Source organism: Ornithodoros turicata, chromosome 7, assembly GCF_037126465.1.
Source record: "Ornithodoros turicata isolate Travis chromosome 7, ASM3712646v1, whole genome shotgun sequence".
Lineage (NCBI taxonomy): Eukaryota > Metazoa > Arthropoda > Arachnida > Ixodida > Argasidae > Ornithodoros > Ornithodoros turicata.
The window spans coordinates 15,697,833-15,714,280 of NC_088207.1; positions in this window are offsets into that span (position 1 = coordinate 15,697,833).

Sequence of the window (16,448 nt, forward strand, 5' to 3'; positions counted from 1 at the left end):
AATGACTGGCTGCTGTGCCTTCGGGTGCAATAGTCGTCCTGAAACAGGACAGGCAATGTTTGCCGTTCCAATGGGGAAAAGCAGTAAAGAAGTAGCAAGGCGGAAGGCGTGGCTGCACAAGATTGGAGGAAAAAACTTCAAGCCAACGAAAAGCACAAGTGTCATAGTCTTCATCCTTGTGACCCAAGCCGCCGTCTCTACTTCTCTGCTGACGTTTCCCACGTGTTAAAGAATTCGAGAAACCATTTATCACACGGCCAACAGATATATACAGGGTGTCCCAGAAAACGTGTCATTGAATTATGATAAAAAAAACTACACCACCTAGAGTCATGCGGTCAACAGCATTTGTTCTTATTAGGTTTTTGTCACCTCCTAATGTGAATGTCATGTACTCCAAGTTTAATTATGTAAATATTTGTGAACTGAACTCGGAAATTTGCCAGGTAAAGGTCACTTTTTTACCTCACCAATATGAAGAGCGTGCCAAATTCACTCAAAATCATGATAATTCACAGTGATATTCACGAGCTATCGCATCGGAAAAAATAGCCGAATATCATGCGTTTCGGAGCACCGGACCATAGCGCGCGATGACTTTTTGAGCGCAATCGCTCTGAGTGCGACGAAATGAGGTTCCGAAGCCAGCCCACAGAGTGATAGTAGAAAAAGTAACAGTTCCTAAAATTGGGAGAGGGAAAGCATTATCCCAGCGAAAGTCGGACGTGATAAGCCGTGCCTGTTAATTTGACTAAATTAGACACGCTCTTCACATTGGTGGGGTAAAAAAGTGACCTTTACTAGGCAAATTTCCGACTTAAGCTCGCAAAAATTTACATAATTAAACTAACGTTACACGACATTCACATGAGGAGGTGGCAAAAACCTCATAAGAACACCTATAGATGGTTAAGATTACCTATGAAGACAACCCGATTGTGACAACCTGACAAGAACAACCTGACATGACAACACGCGCTGAAAAAAAGACCCTTTTCAGGGCCGTTCCAATTAGTCAGCATGAGGCTTGCAGCTGTGTTAGCACGAAATCCAAATTGTGTGTTTTTTCCCTTATACTTGAGGGTGGGAAAATTATAGTAGCCAGGCATAGGGACATTAGTGGGAAAAATTACGGTAAACCGGGGCATTACTTGGAACAGCTACCTCCTTACAAGACGCTGTGCAGAAAATGAAATAAGTTTGGTGTAGTTGAGGTTGAAGTTTGTTTGATTCTGGAAAAAAAAAAAAAGAAACGAACGAAAAGGCTAAGTTGCAATTCCCTAGCAGATGCATTACAGAGAGTCACTATCGGTCATGCTTGTGCAGATATTTTGTCTTTTTATCTTCCTAACAAGCAAACGGAGTCGTGCAGGACTGGCAAACAGCACTTCCGAGAAATAGATGAGAAGTCTTCATTCGAAGACGTTTTCGTTTGGTTTTCATTCAAGCATTTCACTGCACAGCCAAATGGTTCTTCGTGATGCTGTAACACTAAGCGGCATGCTCCTACTTCTGATTTGGGAGTTCAAAAACAAGTCAAGGACGTTTAGCATTCAAAACGCACGCACATACACAAAATTTCGGTCTGCTGAAGTGAAATTAGCAGGCGGCTAGCAAGGCAATGTATCAGCGAACCGAACCGGCGTCGATATCTGGGAAGAACATGGCGGGCGGAGGAGTGAAAGGGAGAAAAATAAAGAGGGCGAGGGAAGGGTTGTCGCTACTTCCCAAAGAGCGATCGAGGGACTTTAGCTGCTCCCAGTGCATCGCGACACCTAGCGATTTCACATAGAAACAAATGGGGAAGACCGTCACTTTTCAAGCTTTACGGCAGCATACCATGCTGTACAGATAGCAACCTTGTAAGAAATTGCATGACGCTTGTATTTACAACGCATATCCAGGCGTGAGCTGCATGGCACGCTTTGTTTTCCACTGTCGAGGAGGAGCAGGACAGCTCTACCGGCTCAGATGAGCAGACGGGCAGGGGTGGGCAGTAATACTATTTTTTTTGTATTATAATACTAATACATAATCTACACCTACACCAATACAAGTCTACACCTACCAGAAGTAGAAGTCTGCATCCCAGAAGAGCGTACCACAAGTAGAAGCTGGCCCTGGTGCGTACATTAGTCTTGGACACAGGGCTAGTAACTCTTGTGATTGTTCCTGTCCTTCCCGGGTATTTTGTTACCAGAGGGTACACTGACTAATCCCCATAGGTGTAGGTAGGGTTGCCACCAGGCCGGTATTATACCGGCACGACTGGTTATTTGCTCGCTCTGCAGGTTGCCGGTAGGAAGGTGATACCGGCAGCCTTTTGCTGGTATTTGTGGCTCGAGACCTTTCATAGGGGCTTTTGCAGGACTTTTCCTTCAACATTTCCACTACAGCTTGAATAAATCTGGAGCACAGACCCAACTACGCAGTCACCAGTTGTTACCAGTTCATCATTATTATTATTATTATCATCATCATCATCATTGTTATTCATTAAGTCTTGTGTTCGGAAGATCAGTGGTTGTGTAAAGCTGTTGGTGGTTGTGTCGAGCCAGCTAGAACTTAGGCCGTATACAACCATCATGAGATATCCTCCTGCAAAGAAGGGTTTGCCTGCGTCAGTGCGTTTTTCAAAGTTGCAGTCCAATCCGGTTGCTCAATGCGATCCAGTGTAGCGTTCATGCCTGTTCATAGCAATTTCTAACGTCAATGATCCAGCCACACACAGGAACATATGTTTCCTCGTATTATCCTGAGCTCTTTCTCTCGTTTTCTGTGTGCGCTCTACCACACTCACCCACTTCCCTTTCCCGCGAGACTTTCCCTCTATTCCACCTCCTCTCCCTCAGCCGGTATTTGTCACTAGGAAAGGTGGCAACCCTAGGTGTAGGCGTTCAAAGTGCAAATGACCTAAAACGTGCGCTGACCCGCCCGACCGGATTATCACCGTGCTGATGCGCATAGGGTTGAATGAGCACGCCATAATCTGAGAAGTATTACTGGGGTATTATAACACTTGGAATACGCGTTTTTGCGTATTATAGGGAGTTCTCACCTACGACACACTGACGTGACATGCTCATAAGCTCCTCCCACTGGTGGTCACTTTTCGCACTAGCGGCATTGAAAGGTGACAAACTGCACTATTTTTCAATGCGACAACCATAGTTTTCATAAAAGAAAATGTGAGAATGAAAATTGCGAAGCGTCTTCAGGATAAAAGAAGGGTACGGACGCGACGGGAATTTCAAAACACCATTTGACGCTTTGTTTTCTGTCGAATGCTAGATGATCTCGGCAGCAGCGCCGAAAAGGTGACCACCACCATGGCGGCCAAAAGCGCTCGTTTGACGTCTTATGAAAACACCCTATAATATGTAATACAGATACTTTTCCAAAACCTGTATTATAATAATACGTAATACAAGTACAAAATGTATTAGAGTAATACTATTATAATACAAAGTATTGTAATACAGTCATGTCTCGATTATCCGGACACCTCGGGAGTCGTCTCTTTTCGTCCGGATAAAGAATTTCCGGATAACCGAACCAAGCAAGCTACCAGGGATACCCGAAAAATCCTCTTTATATGGCTGCACAAAAGGAAACAAGGAAAACATCATTACTTCAAAAATTGATGCGAAGTGAGCCGCTTTAAATTAGTAGGCACGCGTGTGACAGAATTTTGATCACAGCCAGGGCACCCGCTGCATCACCCTGCTGTTCAGAGAAGGGTAATGTCTCGGAAAGGTTCTCACGCGCACATGTTTTTGTCTTTTTGCAAATGCCTTTGGCTTGGGCCAAAGACAGTCGATGCTTTTGGACAGCCTAGACGTTGACGTTCATATGTGGATTTCTTGCACCCGGTGGATACAGGGATCTTCTTCCGCTTATCGTCTACCATTTCTACTGTGTGCGCTCATGCACCAAAAGGGAGTGACCTTCGAAGAAAGGGGAGTCAAACAGAGAGCACAGAATGCCCCGGTGAGATGCGACGCTTTTCCGGAATAATGCGAACACAGCACTTGCCGGGGACAAAGGACTTTTCCGGATAAGCGAACCAGAATGACCTATGTTCTGGAAGATTGTTCCCCGTACTTGCTGTGCGGATACGGATAACGAATTCCGGATAACTGGGACAAAATTCAATGGTAGCAGGTTCGTTCCCGGAAATGTACTACGGATAACGAGTTTTCCGGATATCTGAACTCCAGATAAGCGAGACATGACTGTGTAGCGGCATCGCCATTACCATTCCCGCGCTCCAATAACCTAGGCGCGCGGGTAATAAAAACCTTTGCCTCGGCCAGCTCGGGCTCTAGTTCGACTGGCCTGGCTCTCACGGCAACCTGTGTCTAGTCTACCTCTTTCTCTGACAATGGTGACCCGAACGTTCCTTTCTGGAACGACGCTGCGGAACTGCTCAGACCACTCGTTTCTATCATGTCATCTCCGCCCTGTCTCCCGCGGCCGCCGAGGAAGTACAAGATCTGATAATCTCTCCCCCAACGCAGAACGCGTATGACCAACTCAAGTCTGCCCTGCTGAAGCGTACGTCCGCCTCCGACCGTGACCGTCTGAGGCAGCTCTTATCGGCGGAAGAGCTCGGTGACAGGCGGCCTACCCAGCTCTTGCGCCGCATGAAGCAGCTCTTGGGAGATGACGCTCCGCAGGCCGGCGACAAATTTGCGTCAGCTGTTCATGCAGCGCTTACCCAATAACGTGCAGATGGTCTTGGCAGCAGCCGCGAATCTTCCCATCGACGAGCTCGCCACCCTCGCGGATGCTGTCATGGAGGTTGCCTCATCTACTTCTCTTTCCGTTCTCGAGCAACCGGCTACCCAGACTAGAGGGCGAGCGGTTCCCCCAGCCATTCCGCCCATCCCAGAAGCTTGTCCTTCGGTTTCCCAACCCACTCCAGCCACCGAAGCTATACTCCAGCAGGTTAATAGCCTTACGCAATTGGTCTAGTCTACCTCTTTCTCTGACAACTGTACATTCCAAGCCCTGGCGACGGGTAGGCAGTCCTAGCAGGGAAACGCAGGACAGACGGAGCAGCCAATGATCACCAAGCTGCAGCATCAAGTGACAGCAAGAGATTGCCGTTCCGCCCTGCACATGGCGCAGCACTCATGTCGTCCTGCCTTGGCTTTATCTGGTCACGGGAGGGAGAGAAGCTTCATCTCCTGCCATCTTGTATTTCCTGCCTCGTTCCCCAAGTACAACATGCTGTCTTTTGACAACCCTTTTAGCTCTTTACAGGGACGAATATGCACATACATACTTTCAAGCACAGCCTCTCGCACAGACGATCTGTGCGTACACAATCTTTCGTAGGCAACTTAGAAATATTTTTTGATACATTCTATAACAAAAAGAGATTGGCAATTATTATTTTTATCGCAACAATCACCACCGTTGAACACTGGGGCAATGACAGCGCGTTTCCATATGTCAGGGAGCGTACAGGTGTTAAACGGTTACTCAAATAAGTATTTCAAAACAGGTGCAAATTTATCATTACACCCTTTATAGTGGCACTAGAATGAAAAGAACAAACAAAACAAGTTCACTTTAACTTACGTTCCACACTATGTTAATTTTGTCTTTGTTGTCATAATTCAAAAGCATGATTCCATTACGGAAGTACAATTGAATTTATACTGGGCCTTTTCTTGCTTATGCACTAATTAGTGAACGTCGTTTCAACTTCTGCATCGGTGTTTTTAGTCCATTCTGCGCGTGCATGCATGTGCCACACCACGCAGCAGTCCCGGTGAAAAACATTGTGCGCGTTGTGAAGCGGACTGGCGTCGCTGTACGAAGGACGTGAAGATCAATGTCAGTGGAACATCCACGAGAACTGTTGCAGGCTACAATTCAGTGAATCGTTATTGCAAAATGCAGTAGTGCACATCATGCCATGCATATACCGAACACTACAATCGGATCCGTTCCAAATCCACACGACCACGATAGGTAAGCGCACGCTTCTCCTGCTGTCTAATTGGATGCTGCCAATGTTTGCCTTGGCGCAGCGGTAACGCGTGCGCTTGGAGACTGGGAGGTCCGCGGTTCGAATCCGCGGGCCGGCTGTGCCGTCTGGGGTTTTTCCTGGGTTTCCCTCAGATGTGTAATAGGCGTATGCCGGCACAGTTCCCCTGAAGTCTGCCCATGGACGCAGCTATCCTCCCCCCGAGCGGATTCCGCTCGGTCTTCCACTTCACCCTTTCCTCTCCTCCTCTCCACCACCTTTCCCTTCCCGAGAAACATGCTGCCTAATCAGGCAGGCAGACCTCTCGGGTTCCTCCCAACGACACCCCTCCTCCTCCTCCTCTGTGGATCCCATTCGTGGCTCTATTTTCATTGCGTTTTTCTTCTAGACGGTAGCTCTGTGTGAAGTAATTTTGCTCTCATGATACTAATTGGAACACAGACTTTCATTTGAGATCAGGTTCTTTTTGCATTTTAGTGCCCCTTTAAGTATGAAACTTAGAATACGGTCATGTTCTACAGTTCGCTTCACCTTTAAACGAGATACATAGGTACATGAGACAAACATAATCGCAACTACTCGGAAGTCATGTATGATTAGAACACTGGTACTACGCCCAACTTCAGTAAAATGTTGTGTGTTCAGAAAGAACAGAGGAATGCGTGGAGCGAAAGTGTTGGCTTAAAATGTCCACCGCCTCGCTGCAATCACTGTAAATATGTTTGTCTTCAGCTAAAACGATATTTGAATGGGACGGCTTAGTTAAGGTCTTGCAGTAAGACCAGAGAGACTCGGTATGAGATTCTTCTCCGTAGCCTTCTAGTGCATTTTGTGTTCGTAGTCATGGAGGCACTTCAACAAGGTGCGGTAGGCGTTTAACCTATTATACCAATACTGAAAACGAGCCTTTTTAAACATACCATGGGACTGGAGCTTATTACGCAGACACGTTCCAAGTTCACTGGAGAACCTTGATGAGTATTTGCCTTTCTTTGGAACATGCTCGGGGAAATTACTACTTACAACTTACTTAAACTTAACAATATATAATTATACAGTTTTTTTAGCCTTTACAGAAGTTTTATAAGAAAAGCTATGAGAGCAGCATAGATGTTGTCTTTGCAGTTGAGTTCTACGACCAGGCAGGCATCCTCTGGAATAGAGTATGCATGTACAAGATGACTGATTACCTGAAATTCGTGAAATAACTACCGTAATGTCACGCGTGTTAGCCGCCTCTTATGCGTGATTTTTTTTTTCTCACGGGCGCTCTACGACTTATCCACCGGTGCGGCTTACCTGATCACTATTTTTCCCTGGTATTTTCCCCATAAGCCGGTTTTAACGAAAGGGCCGACAGTGTCTGTGGAACAGCACTGCCCTGTCGATGTACGAACAGTGCATAACAGGCGGGTCCACATTGGAGTCGATTGATCTTCCTGGTGCATTCCCCCAAGCAGCTTTAACGAAAGTGGTGACAGTGATTCACGTCTTCTGGAAGATCACTGACCCATCAGTCCACGAAAAACCCCAGCAAGGGCCCAATCCGATCTTGGTATAACTCTAGAACTGACCTCCTTTGTTGTACACTATGCCGACCCCAGAATATGGACCACAGGGTTTATGGCCTTCTCTATGGTCTCCTTTGTCGCACCAATCATTCGTATCCTATTGACCGCGGCTTATCTGCCAGGAAATTTAAAAACTTAAAAACGCGTCCTGCGGCTTATCTGCGGTGAGACTTATGCGCGTGAAATTACGGTAATCAGGGAATTTCAGGCAAAAGCGAGACAACAGAACAGGAGACAGGCCTAGTTGATACCCACTCTATCTTCTAAAAATCAAGAACAGAGCACATGCTGTGAAATATTCAATTCAGTTTAGTGGTTTACCACATTACATGGTGGGACAGCAAAGCTAAAAGCTGCCGGAAGTAACTTGACAAGGCTCTGCCGCTCCAAGTTTCAGCAGCATACACAATATCATGTGCATACAGCATAAGAAGTAACAATCGCTAATTATACCAAGTGTGGGGAGTAATAGCGAAGTCCAATAAGTGTGGATGGTGAAAAATAACATTTCTGTTTCTTAAAGAAAGCTCACAGATCTTTTTAGTACGTATATTTAGTAGCATTGTTGGGTTGTTGATTGAGTAACTGTGGTAAATTATAGCATATCCATAGCTGAATTGCAGTATGCAAATAATGAGAAACCGAATGTTTCTTGTTCTTCTCGATGGCAGCTAATCTGTTTGGGAAGGCGGTTTATGTGGCCGCCTGTGCAGCACCTACTCCAATAATCTCCATCAGTTCAAATTACACTGCCCTCTGACGTAAAATGAGCACTGTACACCCTGGATTCCCTGTCGTGTTTCAAGATTTATTAAACGTGAGATGGCTTGCAACTAGGATAACCTCTCAGTTTATCTCCCTTTAGCCTGAAATTCCCTAAAGAAAAAGTTAAAGAATTTTAGGTAATTAGTCATCCTATAGTATTATGCTCTCTTCCAGGGGATGTCCGCCTAGCCGTAGAACTGAACTGCAGAAACGACATCTGTGCTGCTCTCATAGCTTTTTTATAAAAATTATGTAAAGGCTAGAAAAGTACCCTGTGTAATTATATAACTTTAACTTAACATAAAAGTTAAAATTAAAACATATAAGTTAACACATAAGTTATATAACTATAACTTTCAGAGTATTACGTACACTGGCGACCTGGTTAATAATTCTTAAGGTTTTAAAAAGGCATAAATTTCAGTTGACTGGCGAGCGGGCGGCATCAACGTCACGGGGTTTGATGTCATTACAAGCTGACTTTGTGGATAACACAGTTTGGGACGAGAATGACATTAGACGACGATATCATTCGTTCTGTCCGTGTGGCGCACATATAACAGTATTTCGTGCACATAACAACCGGGCTATGAGATGTGGGTCTACCTGGAGGCCATCCTGGTCTTTCTAAATGCAACTCAATCGAAGAATGGTTTCATTTGGCTCCACCTTGCTGTCTCAGTCTTATGCCTACGCCACCTACAGTGTGGTGTACTGTGAAACACGCTTACAACCACACTTACAAACTAAATGTGGCAACCTCACCAGACCTAGATAACCTAAATTAACCTATACTGCGCACTAAGCCAACTTGGAGAATGGTGACGCCAACCAAGGGAACTCTATGTTTGCATATGTGATACGTTGATATGTATCAGAATAAGAGGTGGTGCTCATTTTCTGCTATGCTCTCTCTCGTGCTATTTTTGGCCTTATGTGGACAGTTGCAGAACTATCGGAATACGTTGAGGTCGGAAGCATCATTTCGAATACAATGCTTACAGAAATTACCTAATACAGAAATTTACTGCTGCTTGCAGTGCCGTATGAGTAGAGCCTGAAGTTTGAGGATCTAACCCGATTTATCCCTAAATTTGCACTCAGAATTGAAGGTTGCCTCTTTAGGGTGAAACACAATTTTTACCCGGCAAATTGCCCTCGCTCAGGCGTCTGTAGGAATGAACACTAACTTGTTTGGCAGCAAACTCAGTTACATCACCATTTGCACCGAACCAGTTCAGTTAGTTGGAGTAACTGAGCCCGATTTCTTCCCGAATTTAGTCTACTAAAAGTTTTTCACCCAAATTTGTGTGAAGTTAGAGCACATGTTTATTTACCCGATATTTATTCTCCAAATTTAGAAAAATATCTCCTGAAAATTTCACGCTCTACTTATGAGCCATTACAGATGTGATGATCTTAAATACAGTCATGTCTCCCTTATCCAGAGTTCAGATATCGGGAAACCGCGATATCCAGAACACGTTACCGGGAACGAACCTGCTACCATTGGCGTCTCAGTTATCTGGAATTCGTTATCCGTATCCAGACAGCAACTACGGAGAACAATCTTGCAGGACCCACGTTATTCTGATTCACTTATCCGGAAAAGTGAAAAATCAAATCAAAATCAAATCAAGTCAAAATCAAAGTCAAATTATTCCAGAAAAGGGTCTCGTCTCACGGGGTCATTCTGTAGTGTTTGACCTTCCTTTCTTCTGAGGTTACTCCTTTTTCGTGTGTGCGGGCACACGGTAGATATGGTATAGACGATAAGCCGAAGAGGTGCCCTGCACACACGGAGCGCAAGAAATCCACACGTAATGTCCACGTCAATGTGAACGTCAAAGTCCAGGCCGTCTGAAAGCATCTCCTGTCTTTTGGCCTATGCCAAGTGCATTTGCAAGGAGACAAAAACATATGTGCAAGACCAACTTTCTCAGACCTCGCCCTCAACTAAACAGCAGGGTGCCGTGGCTGTGACCAAAAATCTGTCACACGTGTGCCTACTAATTTCAAGAAGCTTACTTCGCATAGATTTTTCAAGTAACAATCTTCTCCTTGTTTTCTTTTCTGGAGCTATTAAGAGATCTCCCCAAGTTTCTCGGGTGTCTCCGGAAATTTGCGTGGTTCGGTTATCCGGAAATTCGTTATCCGAACGAAAAGAGACGACTCCCGAGGTGTCCAGATAATCGAGACATGACTGCAGTAACAATATTTACTGCCTGCACAGATTTGTACCCTTCTGTTGCTACAAGGTATCTTCTGTTTTTTGCAGAAGCGATGGTGAAGTGAAGTAGTGACAAATAGGCATACGGTGGCAACATCCTGTTGGTTATCTTGTCCAGCAGCATAATGTCCCATGTCAACCGGCCGGGTTGCATGGAATCCTGCGGAACAACTCATCTGGAATGCGGAAGGTGAGTGCAGCAAAACGGAAGATTGTCAGGTATGTCATCTGATCTTCCTTAAGGTGTGAAATGCGATACTAGAAATCATATAAGGCGGAGTTACCCAATGTATTCTCTATGGGCATTGCTTAGCCCAATTCACCTCGAAAACTGCCGCAGTAATGAAGCAGTACGCCGAGCTGGTAATGCATGGGGAAATTCTGCATGCCCTGACACCTTTTTTATCTGAATGTAGCAAATAGGCGAATTTATACGCTTTTTGTTTCTGTGAATGCCAATACATGGAGCCTTATGGGAGCAACAGAAAACACTTCCTCAGGTCCTTCAGCGACAAAAACAACGCCTGAAAATTGTGTCAGGACGTGCATCTCTGCCCTTTGATGATAACTTTAACCTTCCTATTATTCAAGATGAATTGGACAAAAGTGTGGACATTTGTCGTCTGCTTGCTTGGGCTGCACTGTGGTGCCACTGCAATGGGCTTCTGCTGTGGGAGAGGGGGATACATCGAGATGAGTTACAGGGCGGGCAGGCAACAGCGGTAACTAGCAGCAACAGCTCGGGGCATTGCACGAGGTTGTAGTTTCAACTTGCCTCAACGACGGGCCAAAATGACGTGTGCGCGCTCCATGGTGAAAGCTGGTTCATAACCGAAACGGAACAGCAGGTCCACCCACTTCCTGCTGAATGAAATGAGTTGTATGCGCTCAATTTCGTTGCCCAGAAGCGGATCCAAACGATGACCTTGCCTGCTCCAGTCAGCGTCGTGCCTGGATATTTCTCACGCATGGCCTGTTACTGCGCCCTCGGCTGCAATCAGTAGGACATAAATTGGCGCAGTCACTTTACGCGCGCAGTAAAAATAGGTGTGGTAGAGAAGGAACGTCTCGTGTTTTCTGTGTGTCAGTTGCGGGTTTTTTTTTCGGGGGTGCTTTTGTTTGATTACTCTGGCTCACGACCCAGCGTACGATGCAGCCCAAATATGGGGCGAAGGACAGATATTTTACAGTATCTCGTATCTTAGTCTGGCTTGCTCGAGAAGTGCTGACATGTCAGACAAGCAACACAACTGCACAATAATGTGGGGTTTGCATGTCGACGTGTCCAAGATGTTACTAGGTGGCCACTACGGGCAGAGCCTTCGTGAAATGTGGCTTAAGAGCTAGAACCCGTGTCTTCATTTTGATCAAGTGTGTCGGAAGAATTTTGTATACCATTGTTATTGTGTGGGAATGCCAGGGCTGGAGAGGCATGAGGCGAGGCTCGGGAAGAACAATGGGGGCAGCGAACCACCTGTTTAATGGCGAAACGCGAAAGCAATACAAAACTGACGGGCGAACCGTCAAGTAGACTGGCGAGTGAACAACTGCTTAGTGGCCAGGTAGTCATTTTGACGTGGCGAGCGCGTGCCACAGCTTTCGCGTGAACAAGGGGGCAACCTCTGTTGCAGTCCAGGGGATGTGCGGCATGAATGAGGAGGAGGGGGAAGGAGGACCCTCACAGTTGTGTACCATTCCACTCATGAAGTCTTATGGAACGCCGCGTATGGCTGTCCTTACGAGCCCAAGCAGGTTCTGTCCTTCATAAACCAGACCATGTGTTTATGGAATTTTATCGTGCATGCGTTTCTCTTCGTTCCTTGGTGCCATTTCTGTGTACTCTGAGTCATTCCCGAGTGTGGGAGCGATGTGTACTAGCTGTCGGGGGGTGGGTGGGGGGAAATAAAAGCAGTGAGTCAACTGTTCATCTGCATAGACAAGTAATATTCAGTTCTGCTTAGTTGCACCACGTACACACAGGTGACAATAAGTGCAAGAGGTACATATGTCCACCTATAGTTATTGACGTAGGGCATATCAGATGACGATTCGTTCTTGCTTGTTATGGATGTCCGTTGAGTCTTTCCAGGTCTAGTTACAGGATTAGTGTGAGACCAACCACACGGACTCATTCACTGTTGTTCGCGTACTATCACCGATGGTGCAGTACATAGTCATTTCAGATATGAAATTACGTTGAATTGAGCTCCTCCTCCTCCTGAGACCCGAGAACAAAATACTTCAGGGAAAAATTACAGGGGGGATAACAATCCCCCCTGTAATGTTCACTAACAGGCTTCTATTAACTCATAAAAAATATTCATATTTTGATTTTTGATGCTACGTCGTGAGGTAAAGTGTGTACAGCATGCTGTACAATAGGTCCCAATGGACATCATTGTTTAATGTACAGTATACGGTACATTTACATTGTGCTTACAGAATGCACACAAAACAACTAGTGGAGTTGTCTTTTATTCAAACAGCATGTAGCAGACATTTAAGATTGGTGAAATTCTGCAAAACAGTTCCTTTTTGCCACAAGGCACAGGAAGAGCTTGCATTTGGTACACTGTGTCCGACACCTTGCCATTCATTCTGGGTTCCTGCATCGTGGAAAGGAGTTTGTATCCACATCAGCAACTACTGGAAGGTGATCGATCCCATGTCTCCTGAACTCTTTGGTAGGAAGCTGTGCGTGTGTCTTTGGTGAGCTGGCCCACTTTCGTTCCGACTACTGTTCAGCCTTGATGCACCTGAAAGCAGCACCTCACCAATGTACTTCTTGAAGTCAAAGGACTGCATGATGGCTTTGTGTGGCGTCCCTTTGTTGTTTTCTTCCTCCCGGTACTGACACCACGAGTTCACAATGGAAAGATCTGTCATGTGAAACATGAAGCGGATCGTCCACTTCTTTGTTCTGCTCCTGATTGGGTAGAAACTCCGAAGCCCCCCCCCCCCCCCCCCCCCCCCGATATTCTGGTTGTACAGCTTCACTACGGCAGGCTGTGGTACTGTAACCCGGGCATTGACCTTCTTGGACCATCGTTCACAAGTGTCCACAGGCTCTGCACTGTCCGCAGTGGACAAAAAAGTGACTGGCTTATTGTCCAACCATTTCAGCAGACACATGCTGTCATCACTTTTGACAAACTGCTCAAAGGACCGTCTGGGTCCGATCAACATCTTCCTGTCCGCTGTAATCTTCGTCTTGACATCTTGTGGCACTCTGTTTTGCATTATGGTGCCAGTAGCCCCAAACCGCAGTTGTTTAGCTCTTCAAGCAGAGGGCCAGAGGTAAAGAACCTGTCGAAATAAAGCGTGTGACCTGGATCGAGGCAGTCAATCAATTTCACGACTGCCTGTCCACCAACACCTAGCTCAACCCCTGTGCTTATTCGTTCATATGTTGTCCTTTCCTGATACGCGTGGGAGTTTATCACCTTCCCAGAAGGGCAAGCAAGAACAAACACTTTGATTCTGACTGGATTTGGCTTGTTGGGTACGGACTGTCTGCCCACTCTCCTACAGAACGGAATGATTTGCTCATCGATACTGAGGGAGGCTTGTTGACCTGGTTTGTTGCAAGCAGACGGCTCTGACCTTCTCTATCATGGGACGGGCCTTCCAGAGTTTATCAGATTTTTTCTCTTCGTCTGGCACTTCCATGTCATTCACAACTTTTAGCCTGAATCTCAGGTAGAAAAACCTGTCTCTTGGCATAGCATCAGCAATGCAAGGAACTCGCGTTCAACTGGCCCAGGACATCTTCAATCTCGCATACTTCAAACACGACATCATGGTGCCCGCTCCGAAAAATTTTCTGACTTCTTCAGCAGTCGTTTCTTCTCGTCGTTGACCCCCACTTTGTTGAACAGCATGTAAATTCGTGAAAAAGGCCACCTGCTCGAAGAAGCTGTCATCAACGTATTGACAGAAGTAATCAGACTGACTCCAGTTTTCGTGCACTTCTGTGTCTTGCTGAGGTGGCTGTCGCAGAGCAGGAGACAAACTAAAAAAGAGGAAGCAATTGTATTGCTGCAGCTGTTGAAGCTGCAGCAATACAATTACTTCCCCCCAAGTGATCTCCCATACCTGTCGCTTCTTTTCCAAGTCACTGCGCAGGTGGCCTGAGAGACTAGCCTCACACGCTTGGGAACGGGCGCTTCCGCTTCACTGTCATCAGATTCTGACGATTCCTCATCTTCATCTTCAGTGTTGACCGTAGGAGCCGCAACTTCGTCATCGTCTTCAATATCACCAGCTGTCATCAATGTCAGAAGAGTTCGCTTGCATCTCCAAGATTTCTTCATCTGTTAAATACCTTTTCCTCGCCTGTCTCGGTTCTAGAAAGTCACACAACATATTAAAACGACGTTGAGGTAACATTCGTAACAAACCCAGCATTGATCAGTCTAAAACTTTTTCCCCGTCTTGCGAGGTAAGTGTGTCGTCGGCAGACACGCACCAAGCGCAGGGAACCCGTGTACAGCTGGCTGTACACGCGATCTGCTACGTCGCTGTAGCTCACCAGCTTCACTAACGTGGACAAATTTGCTACCAAACTAATGCCTGAACACTTGCTTGGTGATACGTGAGCAAGCAGAGTTGGCCCGACGCGACCATGAATACATACTGCAATAGTTGAGACAAAGAGAACAAAGCAGCAGCAGCCTCGGCAGAGGAGGAGGAGGAGGAGGCAGACCTCCAAGAGAATTATCAATACCCTTCGATCCGAGCGAATCTTTATTGAATCAAAAATTCATTCATGTTTCTTAACTCACAAACGTGATTCCAAGCTCCGAGAATTTGCGACAATTCATTCACTTCGTCAGAATGTAGCTCGTGCTCTAACAAGTTATTAAGCGCCCTTGAGACGGCACACGAATGGCAAACTGACCCGGCACACCGAAGCCCTGACCAGCAAGTTCAAATTCGAAAACGTTATACAATCTTAGTGCGTGGGCAATTTCTTCGATAGCTTGCCTGACGTCAGCACGATACGCATCCGCTCCACTTCGGAGGAGGAGGAGGAGGAGGAGGAGGCAGACCTCCAAGAGAATTATCAATACCCTTCGATCCGAGCGAATAAACCCTTATTGAATCAAAAATTCATTCATGTTTCTTAACTCACACACGCGATTCCAAGCTCCAACGAGAATTTGCGACAATTCATTCACTTCGTCAGAATGTAGCTCGTGCTCTAACAGGTTATTAAGCGCCCTTGAGATGGCACACGAATGGCAAACTGACACGGCACACTGAAGCACCGTCCAGCAAATTCAAACTCGAAAACGTTATACAATCTTAGTGCGTGGGAAATTTCTTCGATAGCTTGCCTGACGTCAGCACGATACGCATCCGCTCCACTTCGGAGGAGGAGGAGGAGGAGGAGGAGGCAGACCTCCAAGAGAATTATCAATACCCTTCGATCCGAGCGAATAAACCCTTATTGAATCAAAAATTCATTCATGTTTCTTAACTCACACACGCGATTCCAAGCTCCAACGAGAATTTGCGACAATTCATTCACTTCGTCAGAATGTAGCTCGTGCTCTAACAAGTTATTAAGCGCCCTTGAGATGGCACACGAATGGCAAACTGACACGGCACACTGAAGCACCGTCCAGCAAATTCAAACTCGAAAACGTTATACAATCTTAGTGCGTGGGAAATTTCTTCGATAGCTTGCCTGACGTCAGCACGATACGCATCCGCTCCACTTCGGAGGAGGAGGAGGAGGAGGAGGAGGCAGACCTCCAAGAGAATTATCAATACCCTTCGATCCGAGCGAATAAACCCTTATTGAATCAAAAATTCATTCATGTTTCTTAACTCACACACGCGATTCCAAGCTCCAACGAGAATTTGCGACAATTCA